This window comes from Lampetra fluviatilis, chromosome 8 (assembly GCF_964198595.1).
Source record: "Lampetra fluviatilis chromosome 8, kcLamFluv1.1, whole genome shotgun sequence".
Taxonomy (NCBI): Eukaryota; Metazoa; Chordata; class Hyperoartia; order Petromyzontiformes; family Petromyzontidae; genus Lampetra; species Lampetra fluviatilis.
This window is the reverse complement of record NC_136282.1, coordinates 15,622,613-15,635,361: the sequence shown is the minus strand read 5'-3', so window position 1 is coordinate 15,635,361 and position 12,749 is coordinate 15,622,613. Positions and strand designations below refer to the sequence as shown.

General features: G+C 55.4%; 1 protein-coding gene across 8 annotated transcripts in view; it reads right to left on the bottom strand.

Moving 5' to 3' along the window:
• Positions 1-12,749, bottom strand: part of LOC144933950 (olfactomedin-like protein 3) — an 82,305-nt gene that overhangs the window by 19,540 nt on the left and 50,016 nt on the right. For 2 of the 8 annotated variants that reach the window (XM_078859297.1, XM_078859298.1), the window contains exon 1: positions 440-1,185. The exons of 3 other annotated variants lie outside the window; for them this stretch is intronic. The gene's annotated coding sequence lies outside the window, so the exon portion shown is untranslated. Of the gene's footprint in view, positions 1-439; positions 1,186-2,196; positions 2,337-5,513; positions 5,544-12,749 lie in introns of those variants that run through there. 3 more of the 8 variants (XM_078859299.1, XM_078859291.1, XM_078859300.1) reach the window with 3 other exon arrangements.

Genomic DNA, 12,749 nt, shown 5'->3' with positions numbered 1-12,749 from the left:
TGTCGAATTCCCTTCCTCAGTCCATTAGGGACTCCGAGTCTGTGACACTTCTTAAATCGCGTCTTAAGACTCACCCGTTCGAATTGCAGGGCTCTCTCCACAACCCACGCTTTATGCAAAAGCGCTTTGAGGCCTTGTTTTAATTGCGCGATAGCAAACGGAGTTTATCATTAATAAAGGGTGCAAAACATACACGCTTTTAGATTTAGTACCTGACAATCAAATTAAAGGGGGGGGGGTGGTGCAGTGGTCAGCAGGTTGTGACGTGAATGTGGAATCCTGAGTTTGACTCCCACCCGCAGCCGACATCAGTGACGCGCGAGACCTTCCCCAGCCCACCGAGTCGTCGTCGTGCTGACGCCACTTGCTATCGCCGCGGAGATGGGGGGGGGCTCAACAACAACAGACGTCATTCGCCACGAAGCGACGGTGATCTCACCACAGCGCGCGTGCCAGTCTACGTGCACATTGAGACCGTCACGTGCCGTGTGGAAGGCTCGCTGCTGGCAGGAGGTCCCGGGATAGACCCAGCTGTGATGAGTTGACCGCCTGGGATGACTGGCAGATGCACCCCCTGCACTGCTCACTGTGCCGCCGCTGCGGTTTTGCTGCCCGGCGCTCTGCCCGTTGTTGGGAGCGTCGCTCGCTCCACCCTTGCTGCCCAGCCGCCTCAACATGCACCTAGCCAGGCACTGGCCAGTAGCGTTCCTGACAAGTCTCCTGCCCCCAGCAGCATGCTTGACGAGGTGTTCACTAACTGCAGCACCGCAGCCATGAACGCGCAGTGAGCACGGCCGTGCGCTCGGACCTGCCCGCCCCATCGCCCGTGCAGGCGACGTTCCCGCACGTGCCACTCCGACTCGCTCGGCGTCGTCTCCTTTCTGCGCCACGTCGCCCGCCAGCCCCCCGGATGGGAAGAGGCGCCCGCCACCTTCGTTGACGAACATCGGCTCCGCGCAAGCGACAGCGGCGCTCCGCGATTCCCGAGAGATGGGGGGGGGGGCGATAGGAGGAGGACGAGGAGGAGACGAAACGGACGAAATTGAAGCGAGTGCCGGGGCCGACAATATTAATAACCGCGGTTCTCGCGGGCGCGGTTATTAAGAAGTCAACCCGCGGCCCGGGGTATCAGAGCGGCGATCAATTCGCGAGCCTCGCCCGGGAGTCCGCACCTCCCTCCCTCCTTTCATCACGGCCACACACCCCCCGCCTCGCCCGCCCGCCCGCGTCTTCTCATGCGCGGCACCGTGCATCGCTGTAGCAATAGATAGTGTGCAGGCGGTGCAGCAGTGTAGAGTGCAGGTGGTGCAGCAGTGTAGAGTGCAGGCGGTGCAGCAGTGTAGAGTGCAGGTGGTGCAGCAGTGTAGAGTGCAGGCGGTGCAGCAGTGTAGAGTGCAGGTGGTGCAGCAGTGTAGAGTGCAGGCGGTGCAGCAGTGTAGAGTGCAGGTGGTGCAGCAGTGTAGAGTGCAGGTGGTGCAGCAGTGTAGAGTGCAGGTGGTGCAGCAGTGTAGAGTGCAGGTGGTGCAGCAGTGTAGAGTGCAGGTGGTGCAGCAGTGTAGAGTGCAGGCGGTGCAGCAGTGTAGAGTGCAGGTGGTGCAGCAGTGTAGAGTGCAGGTGGTGCAGCAGTGTAGAGTGCAGGCTGTGCAGCAGTGTAGAGTGCAGGCGGTGCAGCAGTGTAGAGTGCAGGTGGTGCAGCAGTGTAGAGTGCAGGCGGTGCAGCAGTGTAGAGTGCAGGTGGTGCAGCAGTGTAGAGTGCAGGTGGTGCAGCAGTGTAGAGTGCAGGTGGTGCAGCAGTGTAGAGTGCAGGTGGTGCAGCAGTGTAGAGTGCAGGTGGTGCAGCAGTGTAGAGTGCAGGCGGTGCAGCAGTGTAGAGTGCAGGTGGTGCAGCAGTGTAGAGTGCAGGCTGTGCAGCAGTGTAGAGTGCAGGCGGTGCAGCAGTGCAGTGTGTAGGTCCCATGGGGCCCCATGGGGTCACATTGGGCCCCATGGGGTCACATGGGGTCACATTGGGCCCAGGCGCCGACTGCCGAGTAGCACGTAAACAAATGAGTCGTCTACCACGGCATTGGCACAAACACCGAGCTCACCGCGTTCGTCAATAACACGGCCCTTCAAAAAAGGAATATACATCCAATAGGCGACGCGTCGGGCAATGGACCTCCTTCATTAACAAGTTGTAGCAAGGGACATTCTCACCCCGAGTCCAAGCGTAAAGCCGCCCGGCGGCGCAGTTCGCGAGCGGCAGCGGCGGCGGCGCTGGGCTCGTGAAGGTTAACGCGACGGGGCCCCTTCAACTTCCTTGCAGCAGTGGCCCCGGCCACTTGCCCACGAGTTCACTGCAAGACGACAAAACCCTCGAGTCAATAAACTCGCCAACAGCTCACCAAGTGGACAGCGGCGGTTCGTGCACCGCGCCATGAATCCGGCGGCGCGAGTTTCGATTGCCGCTCGCAGCCAACATCGGTGACGAATGTGCGAACCGGTTCCGAGTCTTGCCTAGGTTGACTCGGGATTAAATTAGCATCTGGTGCAGTGTGCGAACAATAACACTGGAGAGACAAAGGCGGTCCGGCGTGGTGCTGGACACCCATTTCTTGCCCCGTTTATTAAAGATATGCAAATCACTCAATTTAAATCCGCCGTCTCCACATCAAGTGGGGGGAGGGGGGGGGGCTTTGATTTTTCAGTCACCAGGCAACGTGTTTCGGTGCATCGGCTACTTGAACGGAGGCGGCGGTCAACGCGGAGAGGCGAACCCAACCCGAGGGGCGCAGGGAGACGAGGCGAGGGGTGGGGGGGGGTCACGACGCAGACGCCACGCGGACGAAGTCGCCGCAGCGCTCTCTGCGCCGCTGCGCCCCGTGGGGTCTGCGCCCCGTGGGGTCTGCTGCGGCTGCGAGCCTCGTGTGCAGACGAGGAAAGGCCGCGATGTCCATCGCACGATTGCCACCGGTGTTAAATGATGTTACACCGATGCTGCTTTTACTTTATAAATAATTTCAGCTTGTTGCAGTCGGGGGGCCTCACCCCACTCCACTCGCCTCCCCCCGACGCTACGGTGCTGACCCCCCCCCCCTCCTCTCCGAATGTGGATCGCGAGGACCGGAGCTCGTGGTCCGAACGGCGAGGAGGCTCGCTCACAGCACTGGCGCGCCAGCTTGTTTCCATTCACGCGCTCGTAAATCCGCGAGTCTCTCCCACCCCAGCCTCCTTGCCGGGCTCCGAGCAATACATCGCCAGTTCCAGGAAAAGCGCTTCTGGTAATCCGCATCGCCCAAGAAATCCGTGCAGCAGCCCCCCTCCCCCCCCCCCTCTAAAAAAACCCAGCGCAGCCGAGCGAATCATGAGCGGACATACATCCTCCTGCAGCACAACACCCTGCGCCACGAGGCTGCCCTCCGCATGCTGTGGCGGCTCTTGCGGTGGTGGCACACGTGGGGGCAGCCTGTCTGTCACGTGGGCGAGTCGCGGAGTTGTTTGTCGCAGGTGCGGGCCACGCAGGGAGGGGGCAATCAACGAGCCGTGGCCGCACTCGCCCGTGCGGTGCGTGGCGCGGCGTGCGCGCAATGAGCGCGCAACTTCCCTCTCCGGCGCGGCGATTCATTGCCTCGCAATCATCGTGCGAGCCACGTGACGGCAAGGAAGCCTTGTCAGGGCACCACTGAACTGTTGATCAAAATGGCATCAACATCATCAGCCATTGTCTATCCGCTGCCGAATGCAGGCCTCCTTCATGGCCCAGCGTCGTCATCCACGCCACTCCTGCACACGAGCCGACTTAATCGCTCCATCGCCACGGTCCTCTTGGACGCATTCCCCCTCTCCTTTGGATATCGTTCCGTCACCAGTCTCGTCCATAATCTCGTCTTGCGATGCGTTCTTGTCAAACCCATTTCATTGGCGTCTCATGTTTGTGCCGATTCCCTTGATCCGTCCGTATTATTCCAAGCATTCACCCATCCATACAATCCCCCCTCCAGTACCCAGATTAACGCGGCCAAGACGCTCCATCCTGGTCTCATTTCTAATGCCTCATCCCTAACCACACCCCAGTGGCGTAGCTACTGAGGGTGCAGGCGGTGATACTGCAAGGGGGGGGGGGGCATTGCCTAGAGGGGCCCAATTTCATTATTTATTTTTTACAGAAAGACCCATGCCCATCGCACTTCGCAACAATCCCTAACTCCTGACCTTAACCCCAACGCTTCCACTCAATCCGAACTTCAATCCAGACCCAGCACCTCTGCTCCCATCACAATCCGAAACCCAAAGGCTCACACACATTAACCCCGACCATAATCCAGCAACCTCATCCCATCCCAATCAAAGGCCCCAGCCCGACACTTATCCATCCCTTAACATCACGCATGACCCAACCCTAACCCGGACACCCCCATCCGTCACCATTGCCCAGACCCAACCCCCGACCCCTGTCCGCAGCACGCTCGGAATTTGAATAACAGGGCTCTGTGACGAGGCGTGGGAGGACACGCGAAGTCGTCGAAGATAATTAACGCGTGCCCTTGTCCACGTTCCACCCTCGCAATTAAGGCTCGCTAGCGATCGCCTCCCGTTATAGAGGCGCCGCTCTCCCGGGAGGGCGCAGATAGAACGGCGGACCAAGTCAGTGCAGATTTTTTTTCTCTTCCAATAGCTGCCTTGGGGGGCAACAATGGCCCAGTTCTGTGAATCTTTCGAATTCTCGTGACAAACAAAAAACCTCTTCTCCCACGCTCCCTTCGCATGACAAAAGGGGCATCATCGATAGGAATGGAGAGAGAGAGGGAGGGAGGAGGGGGGTTTACGACGCCGCGCGTTATTGCTCGAATGCGTCATGTGGCATGGAGCCCAGGGCAGGATATGAAAGATGCAAGAGACAATGTGACCCGCTCCTGAATTCCTGAAGCTACCGGGCTTCCGTCGATCCCACCGTTAAGCACAAAATATTCGTTCTTCTTTGGTTCTTTCGGTAAAGTCACGTGTAAAGATAAAATAATAAATTAAATAATAGCATACGACGTTTCGATTGCAACACAAGCAATCATCATCAGGTATAAATGAAATAGCAACAAAAAATCTAACCAGAAAACTATAGACAGACATATAAGCAGACAGATATCACCAAGATACATAGAGAGAGCTTTCGCTTGGAGCCCGGACGCTTCTGCAAAAAATAAAAATCTACATAGGTCGGTGTTGGTTAGCTGGTAAAATCAAAACTTGTTACGTTTAATCGTTTTATGTAGAGGCCTGTTGGCACGAGGGCCGTGGCTGATGGTAGTTATGACGATTTGATATTGAAACAACAATTGCAGGGTGACTTTGTGCGTCTCCGATGGATATCCCTGTGGTGGGACTTCTAATGGAAGGGTGACTCAGTGGTAAAGCGGGCGGCTCGCAGTCAGAGTTCAAATCCGAGTTGTGGGGGTTGACTCAGCCCATCAGCCCTCTGGTGTCGACAAAATAGGTACCACTTTGTGAGGAAGTCAGTGGTTGTGATATCGTAGACTCACCCCCGCCACATGAATGTGAAATGTCCACCGCTGGCTCCGCAGGGCTGTGAAGAGGAGACGAGACAACAATGCTTCAACGCTCATTCGAGCAGCAGAGGATCGCGTGTGTCACTCAATGACTTTTGTTTTTGCGATGTGACGAGGTCACGTGACTGCACTGTCCGACAAAGCGTCTTTGGTGGCAATGTGAAGCGGCGCGCGGCGCCCGAGGAGTCTGCCGCGTGCTCTTTGTGGGGTAAACGCGATTTGTGACATTAACTCGAGCGCCTGCTAATGGGAGGTTGATGAACAGGAATAATAGGAGGCAACGTCAGTCTGATTAAGATAATTGCATGCGATTATAGGGTGCGAGCAAGTCGGATACTCACACCCCTCCCTTTCTTGGGGGTGGCGAATAACGTAGCCTGTGACCCAGCGCCAGAGACAGCATTGAGGGTTGGCGGATCAGCGAGGGTTAGTGGGACATCGCAAAGATGTTGCGAAATCGCTTTCCCGTGAGCGCAGACGAATAGCCATCACCGTGGTTTTTTGCCAAAAGAAAGCAGTAGAGCAACGTGTGGACTAACATCAATTTCTTCTAGATTTGAAGCTTTCGTGACTGCAAGGATTCATACTCTTAGTTTTTTTCGGTAAAGTCACGTAGGTAAAAACTTGAAATAAAATAATAATAAATTAACATGAATCAATTAAATCACGACGTTTCGGAGGCAACACAAGTCTTCGTCTTCAGGTGGGACCGTCACAGCTAAATTTAGCTGTGATTTAATTGATTTATTTTCATTTATTATTATTGTATTACTAACATCAACTGTCCCGTCTGAATGGGATAGAGTGTTGCCCCCTCGCATGCGTGGGTTCTCCGAGTGATCCGAATTCCCCCCACGTTTACTAAACACCGCTCACTAAATCGGCAAAACAAACTGCAGAGCAATTGTCGGTAGCGCCCACTCACCGCCTGGCAGCCTTCCAGTTCGGTCTATGTTTCCTACTCAGCGATGGAGGGAGTTGCAATTTGCATGGACGAGGCTATATAGAACAAATGATATTGTTTGTATTAGTATTGATATTCATATTTATCAGAGACGCACGCACAGCAGCACGCCTCCCGTCGGTCCACTGCTGGATGAGGGCCTCCCCACGACATTCGGAGGTCACCGGGGTTATCCGGCAAGTTCCTTGCTGGTTGGTGGAGGCGGGTGGAGCATCGCAGTGAGGGCAGAGCCCGGTACAGCGGATTGTGCTGCTGCCCTGCCCTCTGATGACCACAGCGTCGCCCCACCAGTCGCCGATGGAGTTCACTGCCACGCAAGCTCGGCCGCCATGGGAGGGCACGAGGCGATGCTCGGGGTTCGTCAGCAGCGGGAAGTGGCAGAACATTTTCACCAAATACATCAGTCAGCAGTGGCAAAACACGCGTGCCGACAAGGACACTCGATTGATTTCTGATAACGTTGAAATTTTGTGCAAAACTAGTTCTACTGGCCAAGGCTAAATTAGAGAATATATCGAAAGAGGGAAATACAAATAATTTTAACCTTTCGTATAGCTAGACTTAGTGCCGCTTTGAAGCCAATCAAACAAGACATTGTTTAAACGCGCGCCTATACAGGTCACCATACTTCAATTGGGATTACCGTTGGTACGGCTATTTTAGTACACGCAATCGACAGGAAGTACAAGAACAATGGATTCGCATAATGTAAGTTAATTACCAAACACATAACCCAAATGGCAATGGTTACCCAGTAATGTATATGTATTCATTAACCCCCCCCCCCCCCACTTGGCGCAATTAGAGTGCTCAAATGTTGTCACCACATCGACCTCTCTAAGGAACGAAACAGGTGGACCTCTCCACAAATCTGGCTGTCGCCTGATGAAGCTGGTTGTAATTACTGTCGAAACGTCGTACTAAGATTGTAAATGTTGTGGCTTGGCTCTCCAACAAACCGGTGTGCTGGACTAGTAACGAATTGGCACGTTCTGTTTACATGACAACCCTTATTAGTGGGCTGTGTCGGGTGGTGGCGGGTTTAACGACACATTACATATTTACGCGATCTAACCCAAATAAAACTGTGTTATGGAGAACATTTTTTCTAAAACCGTCATTCTGTGGTTCCCCAGGTCTAATGCTCCCCACCCTTCACCCATCCGCTCTGATAGTCGTGCACAGAAGTTGGGCCAAAATTAAAGCCACGACCCGCACGGCATTGGCGTGGTGGGGGCGCGACGGGGCGACTCATCCAGCAGTGGATTTACACTTCGGTGCGGCAGGTTCAGCGAACACAACAGCCTGGGGCCTCGTCAAAATGCCCAAATCCATGAGAGCCAGTTAACAAGCGCGCGATGATAAACCACGTTACAGATCACAGACACACGTGGTGATCACGGGCAATGCCATGGATGTCATCACCGCCACCGCTTCCTTCATCCTGCCAGTTCCCAGAGCTGTCGTTGTGGGCTCTCGTTCCGAGAAAGCGACGGAGCGGCATTTGGCGCAGACCGACGATCCCCCTCCTCGGGTCGGGACCGGAGCGCTGGGGGAGATCCCTCGGCCTCGATCCACGGAGGGCTGGGGGAGATCCCTCGGCCTCAACGGAGCGCGGCCGACCTCGCGCGACCCCGGGCCGCAATAATCCCGCAAGAAGCCTCTTAAAGCACTACCGATAGTACGACCACACACGCACACGCACGGTCACTCAGTCCACTTACCTCGTCATTCACGTATGCATGAGTGTTGTGATTGGTGCTTGTACAGTTCTGGGAAACCAGTGTTTGGTTGAAGAGCACGGCTACCATCAGTGGCGGGTGATATCCGAATGGGTTGCAGGGCCCTCCCCCAGGTCAACTCAGCCTTTCAATGGGTACCTGGTGCGGTGTGACAAGCCATGGTGTGGCCAGCACCCGGTAACAGCACTTGCCCCAACGGTCGGCGCATGCTACACGGGGGACCTTTGCCTCTGAGCACATGCAGCACTCACGGCTTCATCACGAGGTCGATTTGACGCGGTGCACAGGTAATGGCTGTCAGCTCCGTAATCTGCCCGGACTGAATTCTAAACCGAGGGTGGTGGTGGTGGTGGTGGTGCTTAGGCGAGGCAGTCCTAAGCGTTCCGCGTTAACGTGGGAAGTCGCAGCCGCCTTTGCGATTATTGAAAACGAGAAACTCTACGCCGCACTGCATTAAAATTAAGCCCAGCGTGAAGTTTAGAGTTTTAGTGGAATGCAAGAACGATGAAAGGGAGGCAATGCTGCTCCTGCCGCAAGTGGCAGAGGATGTTCTCATCCCGACGACAGCTCAGAAACCGAAACACGTGTTGAATCAAAACAGACACCCTCCCCCCTCCCATCAACAGTATTCCCATCCCTACCAAACGGCTCGCATGAAGGAGCCTACGTCAAGACCCACGGCAGACCAAATCGTTTTCGTTACCATGCAAGCCCTCAGAGTCATTAGGTCTCGTCTAGAGGCGGCCTGGGACACGCGACAGCTCGTGAAAGTGGCTTTTAGCACCACACGTGGGAATTTAAGAGGAGCGGACAAATAATATAAATGCGTTGCCGTCACAGGAGGCTCGGGTGCGAGACCTCAGGGATAATGCAGGGGTCCTCTGGAGCCTTGCCCTCCGTTCATGTATCCAACGTTTACACCAAGAGGTCTTGAGGTCGGTACCATGGGGTGCGAGGATGGGAACCGCGTTCCGAGACGAGTTCGGGGTCCGAGTTCACGTCTACGACGGAGCTCAACCCGTGGCACGACACAGAGAGACGGGCAGAGTGGCGGCACGACCCGAGCCCCCCGCTACGCCAACACAACCCCAGACGCGATTGCGCGCTCACACACCACACACATCACAACCTCAAGCTCCGCCAGTTGGTACACAGGCTGTCAGTCACTAGCCCCGTTATCAACTCATGAGATTGTATGTTTAGCCACGCAAACACCGCCCGAGGCTCTCATGCTTAGACACTGGGAGCCTGGTGTGAGCATTTCATACATCTTAGAGCCCCATCGACCGAGACTTGGGAAGCCCTGGGACGGCTCGCTGTGGCTCACATCTACGCACCAGCTCGAAGTCCCACTCGCACACCGGGCACTCGCCCCGTGTTAGCTACCGGACACAATCCGTTCCACACCGTTCTGTGCCACTATCACCAAGCGTCCACAGTTACCGTCTCCCGTGTCCATAGCTCAGCGAAAATCACCCACGGTTCAGGACGTGCACCTCTCACTAAAGAGCAGCGCACGCACGCTCGACTAAGAGTACAACTACAACGCTCTGTCGCACAAAACCGGTGCCAGTTTTCCTCCCAGGAGGCTCTGTAGCGGGACACGCAAGGCAAGGCACTCGGGTCGCGCCCTTCCACTGCCGAGCTTGCTCGCCTCTGCTGCTCGGTTGGCTCCCCCACCAGGCTCCCCGAATCACAGAGCGGGGACCCCATGAGGCTTTCCCTCTGCCCATGAACACACTCAACGTCTATAGTAGGTGGAGAGGTTTACTTAGTCTAACTCTCTGACTGGTTCTTCCTAGAACACCAACGCCTCTCTTCTGGTCGTTATCCTGATTGGGTCACCTCGTGTCCTCCTTGCCCGTCGTGCTGCCGTGCTCCAGTTCCCGCAACCTTGGACCCAGTGCGATTATCCTTCTCCCTGAGCAGACACACACACACATATACCTCTCCTGCTGAAAATCCCATGGACAGCCAAAACCACCAGTTCTGCAAGATATGGGCACTGACAGGCAACTGCTGAAGACCATCATTAGCAGGAAGTGTTACTGCCTAGGCCACATTGCCCGAAACGACCACAAATACCAGCTATTAAAGCAAATCCTGGAAGGAAAAATCGAAGGGAAAAAACGACCAGGACGGCCAACAACGACATGGCTCAGTAACATCAAAACATGGCTACAATTAACAACAGCAGCACAAACTCTACACGCCGTGCTAGACCGGGACCAATATCATCGTGAAGTCGCACACGCCGTTAGGCAGCACTAAAGAAGAAGGATATTCAATGATCCCAGCCCATTGGTCGATGAGATCCATCACCTGTGAGGTTCAATCGTTTACACCAGTGGAGACTATGATCGGCTCTCTCTGCATGCAGAACTAATCCGGCCTGATTAATTATACAGCCACTGAGCGGCCAATCATTTTATTATTGGAAAAATCACCTGCGCAACTTGTTTTTTCTAATTCTTTAGAGCAGAGCGCCTGGACGATTGCCGCATGTCTATACTAACACGTGTTTTTATTCATTTTACTAGCTAAGGCCCACTGAGCTATGCAGCTCTTTTTCAGAAGCGACCTGGCCATCAATGACTGCTCAACCAAGTGGCTTACCACGTGGAAAGTTGTAGCAGCCGAATAGTCTAAACGCGTGTTGGTTCGAAGTGTCGAGGGTTAAACCGGAGGACCCGGAGAAAAATCCACGCGGTCACGGGGAGAGAGACACGCAAACTCCAAATATACAGCAGGCGTCAGGGTCAGGATCGAACCCACGACCTCCTGCATACCAGGCGAGGTAGTTAACATCTCGCCACCGCGACGCCTCAATAAAATGAGGCCTCATGTCAAATTCCCCTTCCACCCCTTCATAGCCAGGCAGCTGGGCCCCACCAATCCGTGGGCCACGGTGCAGTTGCACCGACTGCACACTCGATATTGCTGCCACTCGTCTGTGAGGATGTACAATACGCGTCTCTATGGAGGTCTATGGCTCTCTCTGCAAGTGGTTGGTGACCAGTCTGGGACCATCAATTCGCTCCACTTGAGAACCCATTGCAACCACAACCCACGCGAGTCTACGGATCTCTTCGTGAGTCCGTGGCAGCGGTGTCGCGTGAGTCCCTCCTCGTAGCCCAGCGCCGGGTCCCTCCTGCCCCGCGCGGTCGCACGGCCCGCACCCTCCATCGCTACCCGCCCCTTGCCTGTCCACCGCTCCCACCCGTCTCCACTGTGTCGCGACCCATTCCATGGTCACCTCACCATGAATGAACCTACCATCGTGACCTGTGACTTCCTGACCCATCCCACCCTGACACAGCGCTCGCAGCACACAGAAGGTCAGGGTGAGGGGTTCCCGCAGAGACAAGGCCGGCGGTGCACGTGGAACTTCACGAATAGTAATTTACAAGTCTGGTCGGGTGGCACATAAATAAAAAAAAAACCCACAAACAGCATCGGAGTCGCAAGTGTCAAGCGCGCAATGAAGTTCTTCCCGCCGCCGCTCGAATTCATTCGAAGGCTCGCTGCTCTAAACGAGGCAGTCAGATTGAGCGACTCCCCCGTAATCCCTTCCGCGCCTCCCCAACGCCAGCCGCGGTGCCGCTGAGTGGCGAGCCCTGATTACCGGTTACAGGGCTCCACCGGAAGCAACCTCTCCGGCTCTTGGCGGCGACAAATGACCACGCGGACACGCCACTGGGTGGGCGCGAGGGCCCGACGCGCGCACCGCGACTCATTTTGCGAAACGTCGCAGTCGATTTCTCTCCCCTTCCTCTCTCGTCGCGCGCAATTACGCAGCGGCGGGCAATGCTTTCCGCTCGCTCTCTGCTACCGGGGTCATTTACTGGCGCCGATGGCACGGCTCTGTGGATCTCTCCGGGCTAGGAGAGAAGAAAGAACATAATAACGCAACAGACAGAAGCTGAGCGTTTACGGAAGTCGGCGTTTGACGCACGGAGCTGGCACGGATGGCGGAACGCGCGGCCAGAGCGGCGATGTCGTAGACAACGAAGCGAGAGCCTCGAGCAGAGGAGGCATCGAGACGACGGAGAGGGAAGAGACACACGGAGTGAGACACGGAGACAGTGCGGAGAGACAAAGAGAGACAAGGAGACAGACGAAGGGAGAGACACACAATGTGAGGTGTGAGGAAAGAGACCAAGAGGGCAAGCACAGAGATAGACACACGAAGTGAGACATGGAGACGAGCAAACATCTCGAGATGTACACGCAGACACAGACAGGTATAAACAGACAGAAAGCTCAAGACACGCACACTGAGAGATATGTACAGACACGTGAATCGATACCGACAGAGAGATAGAGAGAGACAGAGCTATGCAGAGACATGGAGAGACATGGAGAGACACGAGAGAGGCAGTCACGGCGGATTCTGGAGACTTCTAAATCAGTGTAGGTCCCTTCCACGCTCGCTCACGAGCAAATACGGCACTGGCAGTAAGCCGCGGGGCTGCTGCTCGAGACGGCACAGCATGCTGCTGG